We start from the raw sequence: 6,249 nt of genomic DNA, 5'->3' as shown, positions 1-6,249 counted from the left end.
GAGTCACGGGGGCCTCAGCATCAGAAGCGGAGGGGTGAGCCGGGTTCATCCACGGGGGTGCAGCCCTTCATTCAAAGTGGGGGAAGAATACCATGTGTCACCCTGTGTCCGGGAGGCTCCCCTCGCCCTGGTGGGCTGCGGGCATAGCCTTGGATGACCAGGAGTCTGCATCTCAGGAGGGGCTGAGGCTGGCGCTAAGTGAATCTTCAGTGAGGTTTTTTCCTTAAAAACCATCCTAAGTGACTTTGGTTCCATTGCTTTTTGCCAGAAACCTACAATGATCCCAAGATCTTTGTACACTCCAAGGGTGGTGCCTGGGTGTGGAGCCCAGCACAGACCCGAGTCAGTCCTGCCCTGAGTCCCACACCATCCCCCTTCCATGGCCTGGCTTTCTTCTGCCAGGACCTTCAGAATGGTGGAAAGGCAAGTGTGGCCTCAAGCTGGGGGCCCCAGCATGGGCTCCTAGTCCCTGGGGGGTCCCCTTGGGAAACCTGGGGGACCATAGTCCCCACTGCCGTCGGGCAGCTCTGTCTCAGGAATGTCGAGTTTCTTTGCTTTTCTGTGTGATGCAGCACCCAGGGGCGATTGGGAAGTCTACTGGTGTTCCACGCTCCTGCCTTAATGGGGAAACATTATTGCTGCATTGACGCTGCTCACTCGATGCTGGGAATCTGTTAAACACAACTGGCAAGGGGAACAGAGGAAAACAGAAAAAGAAAAATGGAGAGTTGCCTGGTTGCTTCAGGTCTCACCTGTGATTAAGAGTGTGTAGAGCCTGCACATGAACCCAAGTTCCCACACCTGCCAGCTATACGGTGCCAGGCCCTGATTTTAGAAGCCTAGCTTCACTAAGCAGTCATTGACAGAGACAGCTTTTGTGTATTTCAGGTCTACACTGTGATGACTTGATGCCCACAGACATCATGGAATGATTGCTCAACATACGCATCACCTCACACAGTGAGCTCTGTGTGTGTGTGTGTGTGTGTGTGTTGTGTGTGTGTGTGTGTGTGTGTGTGTGTATCTTAATGTTCCTATAATCCATGGAGAAGGCAATGGCAACCCACTCCAGTACTCTTGCCTGGAAACTCCCATGGACGGAGGAGCCTGGTGGGCTGCAGTCCATGGGATGGCTAAGAGTGTGACAGGACTGATCGACTTCCCTTTTACTTTTCACTTTCATGCATTGGAGATGGAAATGGCATCCCACTCCAGTGTTCTTGCCTGGAGAATCCCAGGGACAGGGGAGCCTGGAGGGCTGCTGTCTGTGGGGTCACACAGAGTCGGACACGACTGAAGTGACTTAGCAGCAGTAGCAGTATGCTAGTCTTAGAAAACAAGGTGGAGAGTGTTCCTTGTTTACCCTGAGAGTTCCTGTGAGATTGCTGTTTTCTTCCCTAGATTTTTGGAAGAATTGATTGACAAAACCAGTTGGTTTCATTGTGGGGAGGCTTTTAATTTCAGATTTAGTTTTTTTCATGCAAATAACATTTTCTGATTTTGTATGTCTTCTTGGGTATATTTAGGTAAAGCATTTCCCCTTTGCTAGGCCCGTAGACTCTCCTATTAGTAAGTGAACTGTGGTTCATACTATCTTTCTTTTCTGTAAGATGTGTTTTCCCCCCTTTTAAAGATCCTTGATACTGGTGATTTGTGCTCTGTCTCTTTTTCTTAACCAGTCTCCCTAGGGGTTTATCAGGTTTATCGGTCCTTTCAAAGAGCCGACATCTGGCTTGTTTAAACAATTCCCTGTTTGCCCTGTGTTCCCTCATTTCCCGCTCCTTTCCTCCATCCACCTTGTGCTCCACACGCTGAGCTTTCTGTCTGGTTTCTTGGATGGAGGCTCAACTGATTTTGGCCTTCCTTCTTTTCCAGTATATGTGTTTAAGGCTTTAGGTTACCATCTAAACACAGTTGGCTGGGTCCCACAAGTTTGAATAAGCCAAATTTTCATTATCTTTTATGTGAAAGTATTTTCTAATTTACATTGTGCTTTTTAAAATTATTATTCATGAAATTCTACAAGAAGTATGTGATTTATCTTCCCAGTGTTTGGGGAGGTTTTTCTGGTGACCCTTTTTTGATCTCTGTGAATTCCATGAAGAGCCCCATTTCGGTCTTTTGGGGCTACTGTTATAAATACCATAGACCAGCAGATAAACAAGAGAAAGTTGTTTCTTACAGTACTGGAGCCTGGGAAGTCCCAAGATCACCAGCAGGTGCCACGTCTGGTGAGGCCTGTTTCCTGGTTCCTAGACTGCCTGCTTCTTCTCCCTGTCCTGGCAGCATGGCAGCCCATTCCCTCCTGACCTGAGCCCTCCCAGAGTCCCTGCCTCCTGGTATCATCACCACGTGCACGGTGAATTTGAGGGCACATAAGCCATCAGCCCATTGCAATCCATAAGTATACCCTGCATTATCTCAGTCCTCTGAAATAATTTGAGCGTTCCTAAGAACCCAATATATATTCATTTTGTTATATGTTCCTTGGGCTCTTGAAAATAATATCTGTCAGTGGGAATGCAGTGTTCTGTGCGTATCAGTTAGATCAGATTTGTCAATCATAATTCAGGTTTCGGTAGCCACGTTGAGTAAAGCAGAAGTAGGTGAAGTTACCCGTAATATATTTTATTTTAACATTCCCAGAATATTGTCATTTCAGTGTGTAATCAACCTGATAAAACCTCAAGAAATATTTTACGTTCCTTTTCTCATGCTAAGTCTTTAAAATCCAGTGTGTGTTTCAGGCTTGCAGCACATCTCATTGTAGAGCCAGCCGCATTTCAGGTACTTCGTGGCTGCAGGTGACGACGTCCCAGGGAGCCCAGTTCCCCGAGAGATGTGTCTTTAACGTCTCCCACTGCAATTATGAACTTGGCTGTGACTGCTTTTCTATTTCTGATATTTTGTATGTATTGATGTTTTGAGGTTATGTTATTAGGGACATTCAGATTTAGAATCCTCATCGTCTTGGCAGACTGAACTTGTGTGAGCATGAGATGCTCCTCTTTATCGCTAGTGATGCTTCTTACCTTAGACTCTCTCTGACAGTGATGTTGCCGCGTCAGGTTTCTGTCCTTGTTCACCTGGGCATCTTTTACTCTCCCCTGTCTGTGGTCTTCCATCTTAACATGTGCCTCTGGGAACAGTGTGTGGCTCTAATCTTAATCAGGGTGACGCTTTCATCTTTTAATGAGGACATTTGCTCTGTTTATAACTTTGATGTTTCCGTCTGTAGATACCGTGTTGCTGTGTGTTTTCTGTTTGTCCCACCTGTTCCGAGTTCTTTTCTCTTTCCTGCTTTTAGAAGGATGAGGTGTTTCTCTAGTTCTGTGCTCCTCTGCCAGGTTGGTGGGTGCACATTCGCAGACACAGCCTGTGTTTTACAGTGAAGTCTAACTTAGTATTTTACTGCCTCCCTGACACAACTGTTTCCTCCTTGTCACTGTTATCCTTTAAAATTTTAGAAATATTTTGGGTGTTATCATCATTGTAGCGTTAATATTTACCCTGACAGTTACTTCATTGTTGGTGTTTACTTGTTTTTTATACTTCAGTCAGAGACGACTTTTCTTTCTTCCAAAGCACTGCCTTAATATTCTTTTAGTTCATGTCCGTGGGTGATGAATTGTCTCATTTCCATTTGCCCTACAAGTCTTTATTTTGCTTGCACTTTCGAAGAGTGTTTTTGTTGGGTATCGAATTCCAGGTTGGTGGTTATTTGTTTTTCAGCATTTTACAGATGCCAGTCCATTATCTTCTGACTTCCTTTTTCTTGAAAAGTCAGCTCTCAGTGTTGCTGTGCCATTAAAAGCCACACCTTTTTTCCTCTGAGAGCTTGAACGTTTTCTTCTTGCCTTAGGTACCTGCAGAGCTGCTGAAACCAATGTGTGGTTTTCATTTTTGAGTCAATGCTCTGATTCTTGAACCAACTCTTGCCACTGTCCCTGTCAGTCAGTTCAGTTGCTCAGTGTCTGACCCACTGCGACCCCATGGACTGCAGCCCGCCAGGCTTCTCTGTCCATCACCGATTCCCGGAGCTTGCTCAAACTCATGTCCATCGAGTCGGTGATGCCATCCAAGCATCTCATCCTCTGTCTTCCCCTTCTCCTCCTGCCTTCAGTCTTCCCCAGCATCAGGTTCTTTTCCAAAGAGGCAGTTCTTCGCGTCAGGTGGCCAAAGTATTGGAGCTTCAGCATCAGTCTTTCCAATGAATATTCAGGACTGATTTGCTTTAGGATTGACTGGTTGGATCTCCTTGCAGTCCACGGGGCTCTCAAGAGTCTTTTCCAACACCACAGTTCAGAAGCATCGATTCTTTGGCATTCAGCCTTCTTCATGTGCCAACTCTCTCATCCATACATGACTACTGGAAAAACCATAGCTTTGACTGAATGAACCTTTGTCAGCAAAGTAATGTCTCTGCTTTGTAATGTGCTGTCTAGGTTTGTCATAGCTTTCCTTCCAAGGAGCACGCGTCTTTTCATTTCACCGTCTGCAGTAATTTTGGAGCCCAAGAAAATAAAGACTGTCACTGTTTCCGTTGTTTCCCCATTTATTTGCCATGAAGTGATGGGGCCGGATGCCATGATCTTCATTGTTTGAATGCTGAGTTTTATGCCAGCCTTTTCACTCTCCTCTTTCACTTTCATTAGGAGGCTCTTTCGTTTCAGCCCCTGGAGGCATTTCTTATTCCCCTGACTGTCTTTTCTCCACCATGAGGGGCCCCATTTATAGTTTTTAACAATGTAGTTTAACAACGGGTTCCTTCGATATATTCTATACTTTTTTCCCTCATATATATATTTTTAACCGATCCATTCCTCAGTTCACTGATCCTCTCTTCACTTACATCCAACTTGATGTTAAGCCCAGAGCCTGAGTTCTTAAATTCAGTCACTGTTATTTGAAAGTTCTAGAATCGGTTTTGAGTCTCAGAAAGTTTTCCTTTTGTCAAGTGTCTTTTTGAACTGGTGAAGTTTGCATCTGATTCCTCTAGCATCCCTCTGATATGCTGATATACATCTGATACCTCTGGATCTGGTTCCGTTCTTTTTCTCTTGGTCTTGTTTGTTGTTACACCCTTATTTGCTTTTTTGGTTGCATGGTGGACATTATCTATGGAAACCCCTAGAGTTTCTGGTGATGCTGTCTTCTCCAGAGGTTCCTCTGATGCAGACCTCTAGTGAGGACAGAGCTATCTGTTCACTCAGGGTCTGAGTGACTTGAGGCTGGGGTGTCTTTGTAAGCTGAGTCTCAGCAGCCTTCACCCACCTTCCCCCCTGACCCCAGAGAGGAGCCCTCCAGCATTTTCATCTGGAAGCCTGGGGTGCCTCCCATGGCCCCCTCCCTTCTCAGCAGGTCCTGAAGCCCACCGTCTGTCTCCCAAGCACCACAAGGTGATTGATACTCAGTGCTCAGCCGGTTTGGGCAGAGTGCTGGGTATGTTTTCTGTGCCTCCCTTTTCTTGGGGAGCTTAGTCTCCACCATCCAGACTGACTTGTCAGGCCTGCGGTTGAATTTTTGTCTTCCCAGCCCAAGGAACTGTCCAGAGCTGTTAGCCAGTCCCCTCTGCTTGACTTTTTCCCTGCCTTTTCTCCCCAGAGTCAGCTTTGTTCTGATGCCCCGAGGGAAGGAGCGGCCCTCTCAGTCTCCAGCTCCCTCACTGGGCTTTGTTTGAAATCTTGGATTGTAGCTGCCTAAGGACCTCTTTTGAAAAGTATTTAGCTTCTCTAGCTCTTGGTAGGCTGACCCACAAGCTGCTTGCATCTATAACTGGTAGTGGGGAAGCCCCGGGTGTCTTCTCTCATCTGAAGCCACATGTAAAATTCCCAGTAATTATATTGATCATCTTTGGTACTGGGGTAAACAAGAACTAGGGGCCCTTGCTTATTACCCACGGTTGTGTTTCTGATCAGAATCCCCCGCTTGCCTGGGCTGTTTCAGGGCCACCTGAACTTGGGAAGAAGGTGGGCAAGCGGCCCATGCGGCCTGGGGACAGAGGAGCCAGTCTGCCCTCTTCCCTTGCCCCTGCCGGCCCAGGGCAGGCCTTGTGATGACAGGCGGCTGGTAGTGGAGGAGAAGGCTGAGGAGGAAGGGGTTGCGTGAACTGTATTCTGTGATGTGGTCACGTGCGGGTTTTCTTTTTCAGTGTGAAAAAATGACTGCTTTGACTCTTCTCTCCAGTTTCCCTTTAAGGTTGAAAATGAAGATTTTATTCTTAAAGTTGAGCACAGTGATTTGACAGTC

The sequence above is a fragment of the Ovis canadensis genome, chromosome 18 (assembly GCF_042477335.2).
Source record: "Ovis canadensis isolate MfBH-ARS-UI-01 breed Bighorn chromosome 18, ARS-UI_OviCan_v2, whole genome shotgun sequence".
Lineage (NCBI taxonomy): Eukaryota > Metazoa > Chordata > Mammalia > Artiodactyla > Bovidae > Ovis > Ovis canadensis.
This window is presented reverse-complemented; position numbering follows the sequence as displayed.